The sequence below is a fragment of the Equus asinus genome, chromosome 3 (assembly GCF_041296235.1).
Source record: "Equus asinus isolate D_3611 breed Donkey chromosome 3, EquAss-T2T_v2, whole genome shotgun sequence".
In the NCBI taxonomy this organism is placed as follows: domain Eukaryota; kingdom Metazoa; phylum Chordata; class Mammalia; order Perissodactyla; family Equidae; genus Equus; species Equus asinus.
In genome coordinates, this window is record NC_091792.1 from 78555634 (window position 1) to 78570938 (window position 15305).

The 15305-nt window shown below is 36.6% G+C and overlaps 1 pseudogene; it reads right to left on the reverse strand.

Moving 5' to 3' along the window:
- Nucleotides 1–1362: 1362 nt before the first annotated feature.
- LOC123289594 (myelin-associated neurite-outgrowth inhibitor-like) lies at nt 1363–2024 on the reverse strand (annotated as a pseudogene).
- Between the last annotated feature and the right edge of the window lie 13281 nt (nt 2025–15305).

The window sequence follows — 15305 nt, forward strand, 5'->3', positions numbered from 1 at the left end:
ATTCTTTTGAGAAAGTTTAGAATTTTCTCTTTACCTTTTATGGTCTTAAACTTTACAAATATGCCCATGTGTAGATTTTTTTTACTATATTATGTTTGGCATTGCATATCAATTTTGAGGGGGAAATATAATCTTGCTTCAACTGGGAAAAAAATTTCATTATTTCTTCAAATATTTCTTCCTGTGTATTTACTTACTTTATTTTGGTGATGCTTATTATGTTAAAGCAATTTGTTTATCTGGATGTTGTCTGAGAGGGTTACACTATGTGACAATTCAGCAGAATAATCAGTAACTGGTTATGTCTGTTCTGTTAATTAGCACTTTGTTTTAGTTATATATTCTTTAACAATTAATTTTTGTATCTGGCATTTTCATCCAGTTTTCCTTATACTTTTTTTCCCTTTGTGTTTCTTATAAAATCTTTATCCTTAACTTCCAGAACCTGTTTACTATTTGTTTTAAATTTTACTTTATGGTAAATTAATCATTTTTTATATGGCACAAGACTTTTGTTTTGTTTTACTTTATTTTTAGTTTGTTTTTCTCAGATATCTCCTATTTCCCCAGATATATTGCCTAATATTCCTGTAAATGTATTTCTGTGACTAAATATTAAATCCAGGCCACAATTTATGTCCCTTCTACGATATGTCTTCAGTCGTATCCTACAAGTTTGAAAAGCATCTCCTTCTTTTTCGTAACTCTTGATATATTTCTTTTTACGTTTTCCTAAACCTATAGCAACTTAGAAGACTTGTTCTCAATTTCTAAATGCATAATTCTTTCTTATTTTTTCCTTATAAATATTCAATTTATTTTAACTTATTTATGGGTTGTAATCAATAGTCATTTAATAAATTGTGTATTTGTGTAACTGAGTTATTCAAAATCTTTACATCTTTTGTTGTTGTTGTTGTTGTTGTTTTGCTCTATGAAGAAATTCACTTTAACACGCACAACTTTAAGACTTTGCATACGTTACAACAGTGCATTAGGGATACAAGCTGTAAAACACTTTCCATTCCTTTGGATTTTGCATATGATGGGTTTGCATCAGTCACTGCAGGTAGATTGAGCAAGCTTTGTTTTTGTGTTTGTTTTTTTAAACATGCATTCAACTAGATATGATTCTGAATAGATTAATACTCCCTTTTTATCACTATAGTTAGCTAAAAAATTGCCAGGCAGCCCACAAAACAGGATTTGCTGTAAGAACAACCCAGAGTCAGCTGGAGACTCATGGCGCTGGGACCTGCCGGGCGGGCCGCAGGAGTGCTAGCTAAGTGTCAGAGCATTAGGAAGAAAGTCCGGGCTGGAGGCGCCAGGCCTGCAGCACCAGCTGTGGAACCTCCATTATGTGACCGCACAGCTCCATCCTCAAACATCGCAGGGTGATCACCACTGAGGGGGCACGTAGCTGTAGGTGGGTGTTCCGGGGGCCTGATATGTGGGCACCGTGACTGGGTGAGGGGCGACAGGAGTTGGGGAGTGGGCAGTCAGCAGGGTACCTGCTGACATCGCCATAGTGGTCCCAGCCACCATGCCCATGGTGACCCCGTTGCCTGTAGGTGGAGGGATAGGTGCAGGGTACACCGTCGCCGGCATGCCATTGGGCTGCACCACCGTGGTGTGGTGGACGACGTGAGGAGGTGCTGCCTACAGGGGTTGTGTGCAGTATGTGCCTTGCTGTGCGTATGGGCTCTGCTGGGGGTAGGCACTTCGCACGGGGTACACGGCGGTCTGGTAGGGGCTCGGGGAGGAGTATGGTGGCACTGCCCCACTGGTGGGGGAACAGGACACTTTGTAAGGTGTGCCAGGAGTGTAACCTGTTTGGAAGGTGGGGTTCGCTCCAGGGTACATGTTGGGGGAGTAGGCGGGAGCCGCTGCTGTGTAGCCCATGGGGAAACCAGCTGGATAACCAATTCCTTTGGCGTTTGCATAGGGAACCCCAGAAGAACCAGGGCTATAAACAGGATTCATGATTTCAAGAACATGACATCCACAACCAAGGCTAAGACAGGAGTCCAGATCAGCGCTGTCCAACAGCACTTTCTGCAGCGATGAAGCTCTTCTCCATGTGGGCCGTCCGATAAGCACCCATCAGCTAAAGTAACAATCGCTCCCCGCGCCGCGGCGGGCGGCCTGGGCCTCGCTGACCAGCGCGCCGGCCCTGGGAGCGCCGCGAGGCCTGCTCCGATGCGGGGCCCGAGCCGCCAGGGCCAGTCTCCACCGCCGCCGCCGCCGCCGCCGCCGCGGGCCTCTCCCCTGCTCCGCGCCCGGCCCGCCTCTCCGCAGCCCGCGCGACCCGCCCACGCTGCTACATCTTTTGTTTTTATATATTCTTTGATATTTTTGTTTTTCTCCCAACATTGGAGTATGAAAATTACTTTATAAATGAATAAGTTGAAAGACTTATATACCGTCAATGCTCATATTTCTATCTTCATTTAACTGTTTTTTATTTATCACATATCTATATATTTATGAATGCCTTTCTCCATTTAGTCCATTTTATTTATTTTATTTGTTTCAAAGTGAATTTCAGACACTGGTACACTTTAGCCCCTGAACATCTGAGGATAGATATATAATATTAACTAACTAGAGTTGTTTGCTTATTTTTAAATTTTATTTCTATATTTTCAATTTAAAAAATTGGTATGTAAAACTACATATGCTATATTTTTACTTAAATACAGTCAGATACACAAATTTAAATGTACCACTCAATGAATTCTGGCAAATGCATACACCCACGTAGTGTGTTGAATTTATCCTGCAGAAAATTTCTTCCTCCTACGCCCATTCCCGTTAATCCTTGCCCCAAACCCCAGAAGCTTCCACATTGTTCTGACTTTTTACCATCTTGGATTAGTTTGTTTTCTGGAAGTTTATACTAGTGGAGTTCTATGGCATCCAGTTTTGAGTAAGAATTCTGTCATTCTACATGTTTTTGAGATTCACCCATGTTGTTTGTATAAATACTTGATTTGTTGTTGTTGTTTAATTTAAACTCTTTTCTTTTGAGAAGTAATTTTAGATTCATATGCTATTGTAAGATATAATGCAGAGAGATACTAAGTAACTTTTACCCATCTTTCCTCAAGGATGACATCTTATAAAACTAAAGAACAAGAATTATAACCAACACAGAGACATTGATAAAATTTATCAATATTTCTCAGATTTTCCTAGTTTTACTTTTCTCGAAAGTATGTGTGTAGGTGTGTGCGTTTAGTTCTATGTAAGTTTATTATGAATGTAGGTTAGAGTGTCCTTCACTGTGGTCAAGATAGAGATCAGGTTCATTACCATGAGAGTCCATCAGTTTGCCATTTACTGCCACACCAACACACCCTCCCCTAATTCGTGGAAATCATTAATTTATTCTCAACTCTATAATTCCATCATGAATTACATGAATTTATGTATATTACATAAATATTATATGAGAGGAGTTTTATACACTATATAATTTTTCAGGATTGGCTTTTTTTCACTGAGCATACTTGTCTGGAGATTCATTCAAGTCATTGAATGTAACAATTCCCAAAACTTAGACCATTTTTAATTAATTTGTTTTTATGTTGGAAATGGAAACATCTTGTATATTTTTTAACACTAGAAAAGAGGGGACTGGTGAAAGAGAAAGTTGACTAATATAAAGTTATTACCATGCAAGCTTTAGTTGAAATTATTCTGTTTAGTATAATAAATTTATATAATAAATTTTAAAATCTCAAACTACACTTCAACATACTAAACTTTTGAGATGGAATGAAAATAGTTAAAAGGAGAAATTTTATAGGAGCTAATGTCTGCATTAAAAAAAAAAACCTTAAATAAACAACCTAACCTTGAAGTTTCCAAAGAACTAGTAAAAGAATAAATTAAGTCCTAAGTTTGTTGTAGAAATAAAACTGAGACTAAAAACAATAAAAGAGATCAATTAAACTGAGAAATGCTTCTTTTTTTTAAGGGAAACAAAATTGGCGAAAATTTGGCTGGACTAATCAAGAAAAAAAAGAAAGAGGGGTCAAAAATACAATCAAAAATGAAAGATTACACATTACAAATGATACCACAGAAATAAAAAGGCCCATTACATATTATTATGAACAACTATATGCTAACAATTTAGATGATCTGGAAGAAATGGATGAATTTCCAGAAATGTAAAATCTACCAAGACTGTCATGAGGAAACAGAAATGATATCTACATATACAATGTAATATTATTCAGCCATAAAAAAGAGTGAAATCTTGCCATTTGTGACCATGTTGTTGGACCCTGAGAACATTATGCTAAATACAATAAGTCAGACAGAGAAAGACAAATACTGTAGGATCTCTCTTATATGTGGAATATATCTATACAAACACACACTATTTATACACACTATGTACTATACACCATGTATATACTCTATAATATGTCTGCTAGATATGTATGCTATATACTATAGATAGATAGATAAATAGATAGATATAAGCTCATGGATACAGAGACCAGACTGGTGGTTGCCAGGGGTGGGAGGAAGGAGATGGGAGAAATAGTTAAATTGCTGTTTGTTTTTGTCTCGTTTAAATGAATTGAACAAAAAAGTAGAAATAAAAAGAAGTAGAAAATCCAAACAGACTAATATCAAGGAATAAGATTGAATTAGTAATCAAAAATCCTCCAACAAATGAAAGTCCAGGATCAGATGGCTTCACTTGTGAATCTGACTAAACGATTAAAGAAGAATTAACACCAATCCCTCTCAAACTGTTTCAAAAAACGGAAGAGAAAGGAGCACTTCCGAACTCATTTTATAAGACCAGAATTATCCTGTTACCAAGCCAGATTAGCACGCTAGAAGAAAAGAAAATTACAGGCTAATATTGCTGATAAACATACATGCAAAAAGTCTCAAACAAAAATTAGCAAACTGAATTCAACAGCATATTAAAAGGATCATATACCATAATCGAGTAGGACATATCCCTGCGATGAAAGGATGTTTCAATATGTGGAAATCAATAAATGTGACATTAACAAAATGAAGAATAAAAATCATACAATCATTCCCATAGATACAGAGAAAGTATGTGAAAAACACTTACCATCATTTCAGGATCAAACATGATAACTATAGTTCCCACTGCTGTGTGATATATACGAATGTTGTTAAGAGAGTAAATTCTGAGTTATCACTACGAGAAAAAAATATTATTTTATTTCCATGTATTTTTATTGTATCTGTGTGAGATAATGAATGCTAGCTAAATTTATTGTGGTAATCACTTCTCAATATATGTGAGTCAAACATTTATGCTGTACACCTTAAACTCATACAGTGATGTATGTTAGTTATATCTCAATAAAACTGAAAAAAGACCTCTCAAACTAGATATAGAAAGAATGCAATTCAACATAATAGAGACTATGCATGACAAACCCACAGCTAACATCATACTCAACAGAAAAAGCTGAACACTTTCTCTCTGAGATTAAGAACAAGACAAGGGCACCACTCTTGCCACTTCTACTTAACATAGGACTAAAATCCTAGCCAAACAATTAGGAAAGAAAAATAAATAAGAGGCATCTGAATAAGAAAGGATGAAGTAAAATTTTTTCTGTTTGTAGTTGACATGATCTTACATATAGTAAACCCTAAAGACTCCACAAAAAACTGTTAAAACCAATAAATGAATTCAATAAACTTGCAGGATATAAAATTAATATGCAAAAATAAGTTACATTTCTATACACTAACAATATACTACCTGAAAAAGAAATTAAGATCTCATTTACAATAGCATCAAAAAGAATAAAATATTTAGGAATAAATTTACTAAAGGAGGTGAAAATCTGTACACTGAAAACTATGAAATATTGATAAAAGAAACTGAAGAAGACTCAAATAAGCTGAAAGATATCTTGTGCTCAAGCATGGAAAGAATCGATGCTGTTATAATGTCCATTATACCCTAAATGGTCTACAGATTCAAAGCAATGCTTATCAACATCCGATGGCATTTTTCCAAGAAAATAGAAAAAAAATCTTAAAATTTGCATGGAACCCATAAGACTCCAAATAGCTACAGCAATCTTGATCAAGAAGAACAAAGCCGATTCCAAGCTGGGTTACAAAGATATAGTAATCAAAACCATATGGTAATGGCATAAAAAAGACGTAGGACACTAAAAAAAGAAAAAAAGAGAACAGAAATAAACCTGACTAACATTTTTACAAAGGCACTAAGAAGGGGCTGGCTCCATGGCCGAGTCATTAAGCTTTGCCAGCTCAGGGTTCTGCCAGTTCGGATCCTGGTTGCAGACCTAGCACCACTCCTCAGGCCATGCTGAGGTGGCGGCCCACATAGCACAACCAGGGGACCTACAACTAGAGTACACAACTATGTACTGGGGGCTTTGGGGAGAAGAAAAAGAAGATTGGCCACAGATGTCAGCTCAGGTGCCAATCTTTAAAAAGAAAAAGGCACTAAGAATACACAGTGGGGAAGGGATTGTCACTTCAATAAATGATGTTGAGAAAACACAATATCTGCATGTAAAAGAATGAAATTAGACTCCATATTATACCATGTACAAAAATCAACTCAAAATGGATTAAAGACTTACAAGTAAGACTTGAAGCTAACAACTCTTAGATGAAAACAGAGAAAAACTCCTTGACATTGTTCTTGGCCATGACCTTGTGGTTTCGACACAAAAGTATAAGCAAAAACAGAAAAATATAAACAAATGGAACTACATCAAAGTGAAAAGTTTCTGCATGGCAAAAGAAACAATCAACAAATAAAAAAGTAATCTATTGAATGAGAGAAAATATTTGTGAACCATATATACCATAAGAGATTACTATCCAAAATATATAAGAAGCTCATACAACTCAAAAGTTAAGTAAATAAATAAATAACCTGATTAAAAAACACTCAAAAGACATAAATAGACATTTTTCCAAGGAAGATACACAAAAGGCGAACAGACATGTGAAAAGATGCTCAATTTCACCAATCATAGGGAAAATGAAAGTCCAAACCACAATTAGACATCACCTCAAATCTGCTAAGATGGCTACTATCAAAAAGTCCAAATACATCATATTGGTGAAGATCTAGAGAAACGTGACCACTTGAAGACTGTTGCTGGGGATGTAATTGATCAGCCGTTATGGGAAACACTATGAAGTTTCCTTAAAAAATTAAAAATGCAACTACTAGGGGCCAGCCCAGTGGTGCTGCAGTTAAGTTCACATGTTCTGCTTCAGCGGCTTGTGGTTTGCCAGATAGGATCCCAGTTGCGGACCTATACATTGCTTGTCAAGCCGTGCTGTGGCAGGTGTCCCACATATAAAGTAGAGGAAGATAGGTATGGATGTTAGCTCAGGGCCAGTCTTCCTCAGCAAAAAGAGGAAGATTGGCAGTAGTTAGCTCACGGGTAATATTCCTCAAAAGAAAAAAATCATTAAAACTCAAAAAAGTAGCACAAATCTCCCTGGTAATGGTAAATGTATAGCCATAGTTAAATCTGCAATATGGTAATGGTGGTGTATAACTCACAACTCTAGTTTACAAGGTAAAAAAGTCAACGTGGCAAAAATAACCAAAAATTCAATAATCTGTCATTAGTTACACAATACCAAAAAAATTTCAATTGTAGCAGCAAAAATCTAAAATTTGAGGAGGAGAAGAAACCAAAATATAAAGAATGTAAAATATATTGATGTTAAATTGTTAACAGTTCAAAACAGGATGTTATAAGTTTAAGGTATTTTATGTAAGCCTCATGGTAATCACAAAGAAAAATCTCATAGTAATTCTTCAAAAGAACATGATAAAAAGTCAAAGCATACAGTTACCAAAAACCTGAAAACACAAAAAAAGGACAGCAGGAAAAGGAAGAGAAACAAGGAACAATGGATATATAAAACAGCCAGAGAACAATTAATAAAATAGCAATAGTAAGTCCTACCTATATATAATTACTTAAAATTTAATCAAATTAAACTCTTCAATCAAAAGATAAAGAAAGGGTGAATGGATAAAAACAAGACCCAGTGATATGCTGCCTACAAAACACTCATCATAATTTTAAGGACACACATAGGCTGAGAGTGAAGGGATGAGAAAAGACATTTCAGCAAAAGTTAAACAAAAAAAGAAGTGGTAGCTATACTTATCACAGACAAAATAGACTTTAAACTAAACATGATCAAAAGAGATAAGATTATTACATAATGATAAAGGGATCAACACATCAAGAAGATAGAACAATTGTAAATATTTATGCACCCAAGATCTGAGTAGCTAAATATATAAAACAAAAACTAACAGACCTAAAAAGAGAAAGAAATAGCAATACAATAATTATTGGGGACTCTAATACCACATTCTCAACAGCAGATGGATCATTCAGACAGAATCAATAAGAAAACAGTAAATTTGAGCAACAGTATAGATCAAATGGACCTAACAAACATATAATGAACATTCTGTCCAGCAACAGCAGAATACACATTTTCTCAAGCTCACGTGAAATATTTTTCAACATATCATATGTTAGGCCACAAAATAAGTCATAGTAAATTTAGGAAGATTGCAATCATCCAACTATCTTCTCTGACCACAATGGCAAGAAACCAGCAATCAAAACAAGAGGAAAACTGGAAAATCCAAAATCCCATGGAAGTTAGATAACATTATCCTGAAGAACCAATGGATCAAAAAAGAAATCAAAGAGGAAATAAGAAAAGTTTCTTGAGACAAATGAAAATGGAAACACAACATACCAGAATTTATGGGAAGCAGCAAAAAGAGTTCTAAGAGGGAACTTCAAAGCAATGAGCCCCTACATTAAGAAGCAAGAAAGATCCCAAATAAATGACCTAATTCTACATCTTTAGGAACAAGAAAAAGAACAAATTGAGCCCAAAGTTAGCAGAAAAAAAGAAAATCATAAAGATTAGAGCAGAAATAAATTAAAGAGGACAGAAAAACAATACAAAAGATTAGCCAAACTGAGTTGATTCTTTAAAAAGATAAACAAGCTCTTAGCTAGATTAACCAAGGAGAAAAGAGAAAGAACCCAAATCAAGAAAATTATACATTAGAAAGGAGTTAGCCTAGATTCACCAAGAAAAAAAAGACTCAGATAATGAAAATCAGAATTAAAAGAGAAGACGTTACAACTGATACCACAGACATTCAAAGGATCAAAACAGGCTACTATGAATATATATATGTCAACAAACTGGACAACCTAGAAGAAATAAAAAAAAATTCTTAGAAACATACAACTTACCAAGAACAAATCAGGAAGAATTAAAAAATATGAATAAACCAATTACTAGTGAGGACATTGAACCAGTAATCAAAAATCTCCCAGCAAAGAAAAGCCCAGGATCAGATAGTTTCACTGGTGAATGGTACCAAACTTTAAAAAAGTCCTTCTCAAATTCTTCCCCAAAACTGAAGAGAAGTAAACACTCTCAAACTCATTTTACAAGGTCAACATTAACCTGATACCAAAACCAGAAATAGATATTACTAGAAAAGAAAATTACAAGCCAATATCCTTGATGAATATCGATGCACGAATTATCAATACAATACTAGTAAACTGAATCCAGCAGCGCATTAAAAAGATCATTCACCGTGTTAAAGTTGGGTTTACCGCTGGGATGCAAGAGCGTTTCAACATATGCAAATCAATCAATGTGGTGCATCACATTAATAGAATGAAAGAAAAGAATCCTGTAATCATCTCAATAGACACAGAAAAAGCATTTGACAAAATTTAGCATCCATTCATAATAAAAACTCAACAATTTAAACATGGAACATATCTCAACATATTAAAGGCCATATATGACAAGTCCACAGCTAACATCATACTCAATAGCAAAAGGGTGAAAGATTTTTCTCTAAGATTAGAAACAGGACCAGAGTGCTCACTCTCACCACTCCTATTCAACAGAGTACTGGAAATCCTAGCTAGAGCAATCAGGCAAGAAGAAGACACAAAAATTATCAGAATTGGAAAGAATGAAATAAAATTGTTCCTAGTAGCAGATGACATGATTTTATATGGAGAATATTTTAAAGATCCAACCAAAAATCTGTTAAATCTAATCAATACATTGAGTAAAGTTATAGGATACAAAGTTAATATACAAAAATCAGTAGCATTTCTTACACAAACAGTAAAATTTCTGAAAAAGAAACAAAGACATTGATCCAATTCACAATAGCATCAAAAACAATAAAATACTCAAGAACAAATTTAACTAAGGAGGTGAAAGATCTCTGCTGAAAACTACAAAACATTGATGAAGGAAATCAAAGAATGCAAGTGGAAAAGTATTCTGTGTTCATGAATCTGAAGAATTAATATTGTTAAAATGTCAATAGTATCAAAAGCTATCTATAGATTCAGTGGAATCACTATCAAGTTTCTAATGGCGATTTTTACAGAAATAGAAATAATACTCCTAAAGTTTACATGGAATGACCAAAGACCCCAAATAGCCAAAGAAATTCTGAGAAAGAAGAACAAAGCTGGAAGAATCTCAGTTCCAGATTTCAAGATATAGTATAAAGCTATCGTCACCAAAATATTACAATACTGGCATAAAAACAGATGAGTAGAAGAGCTTTGAGAGCCCAGAATACACCCAAGCTTGTGTGGTCAACTAATATCTGACAAGGGAGTTGAGAATGCTCCATGGTGAAAAGACAGTCTCCTCAATCAATGGTGCTGGGATGATTGCATATTCACATTTAAAAGAATGGAACTGAGGTCATGTCTTACACCACTTGCAAAAATTAACTTGAAATGGATTAGGCTTAAATGTAGGACCTGAAACAAGGAGATTCCTAGAAGAAAACTTAGGAATAAAGCTCCTTGACACGGATCTTGCAATAAACTTTTGTATATGGATTTTTTTGACGCATAAAGCACAGGAACAAAATAAAAAATAAACAAGTGGGACTGCATCAAACAAAAAAGCTTTTGCATGGCAAAAGAAACCATCAACCAAGTGAAAAGACAACACTTGGAATTGGAAAAAATATTTGCAAACCATGTATCTGATAAAGCATTAATATCCAAAACATAAAAACTCATACAACTCAGTGGCAACAAACAACGAAATTAAAAAGTGGGCAAGGGATCGGAATAAACATTTGTCCCAAGATATACGAAAGGCCAACGTACATAAAAATATGCTGAACCTCACTTGTTATTAGGAAAATGCAAAGGAAAATCACAAGGAGATATTATCTCATGCCTGTTAGAATGACCATGGTCAAAAAGACAACAGTTAAGAGATACTGACCTGGATGTGGAGAAAAAGGAATGCCTGTGCCCTGTTAGTGAGATTGTAAATTGGTACAGTCGCTGTGAAAAACAGTATGGAGGAGTCTCAAAAATTAAAAATAGAACTACATTATAATTCAGCAATTTCACTTTTGATAATATATCCAGAAGAATAAAAGCATAAAACCAAAGTTAAAATAATACTCCAAAGTAACCCCATTGTTAGCCTCCAATATGGTTCTTTTTGCTTATCATCACCTAGAATATCAATACAGATTACAAGATATCCTGCTAAAACTGTATGCTGCTTAGTTTCATATTTGGAGATGTCTTATAAATGTCATGGCAATAAAGTATTCTTTTATATTTTGATTTTAATACTCAACTTCAAGTCTGTGTTCTTCGTTTAGGTTCATTAATGCTGCGCTGTTTGTGATTATCAATTTTATAGAATATTCCATTGCACGTTTTGCACTATTCCTTGTATTAAACTAAAAAGTCGAATCTAGTACACAGGGTATCAAGTCTTGAGGCACATTTTTCCCCAAAATAGTTCTCTCCAATTTACACAAACTCCAGCAGTGTTAGAATTTTAATTGTTGCCAAAGTAATGTGTGGGCATACTTGAATCCCTCGTTTGTTCAATTTGCATCACCTTGACCTCTAGTGAGCTTGACATGCTTTTAAAATGTCTGGTAACATTTTGATCTTCCTCTTCTGTGAATTGCATGTTGGTATCCATTTCTCTTTTCCTATTTATTTAGGTATTCATCTTTTCCTATTGAATTTTTTGGAGTTTTAAAAGGCTTGTTCTTTATACCAATCCTTTTTCCATCACGTATGTTGTCTATATTTTCTTCTGATATGTCTTTTGTGTTTTGACTTTGAATATGTTGTCTTAGTTGTTATTGCTGCTGATTGCAATAATTATGTTAATATGCACTTAAATATTGAGGGAAAACCTCCTCATCTTCAGCTCTCTGCCGGCACCATGAAGCCCATCATAAACATCACTCGGCCTACCTGGGATGGACACCATGACCTGAAAAAGAGATGGTGGTGGGGAGGGGGTGAGACGGGAAATGGAGTCCAGTTGTGTTACTAAGCCCCGACTTCTGAACCAGTCTTCTCTGTAGGGATTTTAATTCAACTTGGCAGTTTGGGCTCATTCATGCCCCTCTTCTCACTGGTCACACTCTGGCATACTGCCGTATGAGGTTCACTCTGTGGTGGAAGTTCCTTCTTTAGGTTTAGAGTGACACTTCTTCCATCCTGGGAAAAAATGAAGCCTATTAAAGGAAAATGCCACAGATAAAATTATTTTTGTGGCAAAAAGAGGGGAGATCATGCATGCATGTATGAATACCTGCTAATGTACTCCATTCACGTGTGGAGATTCTGCCCAAATCTGAGCCCTTTTGTTGAACTAAGTGCTATGGACAGAATATCTGTATCCCCTCAAATGAATATGTTGAAATCCTAGCTGCCAATATAATACTTTTGTAGATGATTATGTCATAAGGAGGCAACTCTTAAAAGGGATTAATGTTGTTGTAAACGAGATGCCAGAAAGCTCCCTTACCCCTTCCACCATGTGAGGACACAACAAGACTATGGTCATCGATGAACCCTCACCAGACATCTGATCTGCAAGACCTGATCTTGTAGTTTTAGCACCCAAAACTGTGAGAAATAAATTTTTGTTTTTTAAGCCACCCAGTCTGCAAATTCTTGTTATAGCAGCTGAATGGACTTACACCAAGGAAAGTATCCTTTGAGAGGTTGGAAAAGATCACAGCCCCCAGTACAAGGTAGACGTGCAGACAGGGAAACTGCGGAATGCAGAAATTATGCAATGTCGACAATTTGCTGCTTTGGGGCCTACTGTAGAAACAGTTCAGAGCTGGGAATGTCTGGGTCATAAGGAGAAGGTCTCTCTGATCGCTCACCAGGGGAAGCTGGTGATAACGGCCCCAAATATGCCGGGACACTAGACAAGTTCTTTCCTATGCTAAGGAAGGAGAAGTCACCACAAACCTGGAAACTATTCAGTGTATACTCCAGCACAGCTCCAAATCCAAATCTTGTCTATGGTCTTGTTTCACTCTTCCTCAAAGCTTCTCTGAAGAACAAAAGGTTCCCTCAAGTTTTGAGGGGAGGGTGAAAGCAGGGTGGTAAGCATCTTATATAAGCTTCTCTCCCATAATCAACTTAAAAACTAGTCTCAGAAACACACCCAACCAGAGACAGTGGAGAAGGCAGACCCTAACCCCCCACACAGGCTCTCTGACCACACGTAGCAGCTTAACATCTGGTTGTCCTGGCCGCTCTCACATCACAGGACAAAGATAGTATGATAACAAGCAGGAGACACTGCTTCAAAGTCCATTCTGCAGACTGCAACTCGGTCTTCCTTATAATCTGGCTAAGGCATAATGGGAAGTGGGGGAGAAAGGTGATACATAGGTGGGGGGATGTTCCTGTTGTTGGATCTTTGCAAGCCAGCTGTTCCAGTCTGGTTCAAGCTCGCTATAAGCAGAGTATTCAGTCGGCAACCATATCCACCTGCACAATCATCTGGGCCACCCCTTGCCAGACCCCTTCCCTCCCATCCCCCAGGGACTTAGTGGAGGGCTCTCCCTTTTCCATACAAATGTGGCCCTCCTCGTTCAAGAAGTAATTGGCTGTGCCCCTCTTCCATGAAAAAATGAATTGTACACAGCAACTGCTCAGCCTTCTCTTGAAGGGTGTGAAAACACCACAGAGGACAAGTGAAGGAAACAGAGGGAGGCGTGAACTGTATGTGACTCCTTATGACAGGCCTGCTTCCCCTTGGCTGGCGAACTCTCCTATATGTGCTCCATTTAAAAATGATGTGATATGAAACATGGCAAACCACAGATAATCAATGTTAAAACTAATGCCAACAGTTCAAACATCCAATGAGGTAGCAGGATGTCAAACTAACATGCAACAGTCAGTAGCATTCATGTAACAAACAGTAGCCACAGCATATAATAGATGAATAGACCTTATTTACAATAGAAATAAGGAAAGATAAACTGAAAAAGCTACCAAGAAATGACCTGGACCTCTATACACAAAAGTACAAAATAACCTATAAATGCATAACAAACAGAGAGACAGGATGGTCCTCTCTGCTAAGTTCAACCATAAAACCTGGACAACCATAAAAGAAGAAATTTAGTGAGAACTCTGAAAGGTGGTAAGAAGAAGGCAAACTGACTTGGGACTTCAGGACTGGAGGAACAACACAGTGACAGGGTGTCTTACCCCCCAACTTTAGAAGGAGACCCAGATTCAGTAATCTCAGATCCTGATCTGCCAACAGAACTCAGCGCAGGTAGGCTTGTCCTCCTCCAGATGTAATGAGTCTCAGGAATTGTTCCAAATTAGCACAGCAACACTCCCAAGGGGGTCTTTGGAAAGTGTCACTAACAAAGGAAACAAAGAGAAGATTCTCCTGCCCTGTCACCCATGAGACTTTCCTCCTTTCCCTGGAGGTACCAAGCCTGCTGGGCAGCAGCAAGAGGCACTTTGCCCACTGGAGGGGACAAAATGACTTCCTCCTAGGTTTTTAGGTTCTGTGGCTGCTCTGCAGATTAAGTTTGCGTGAGACAAATTAACAAAAGAAAATAAATTGATTACACAGTAATTTAACTATGGCTTGAATTTCATAAAATATAACACTCAAGAATGTAGCCAGATGACTCAGATTTTTTTCAATTTTTACCAATTTATTAAAGTAATGTTTCTCTAATAAACACTAACCGCCACTTGAGTGAGATTCATAATCATTCTTGTGATTGTGTTCACAAATTAGAGACAGTTTACTTACCCCTACTGCTGTGAATAAAATCAATTTTGTCAGTGCTGTTGGCACGTCATAACTGAAAATTCTGTAAAGTTGAGATTTGGGCCTACAAAACGCTATTTAAGAGAGCAGGTGGG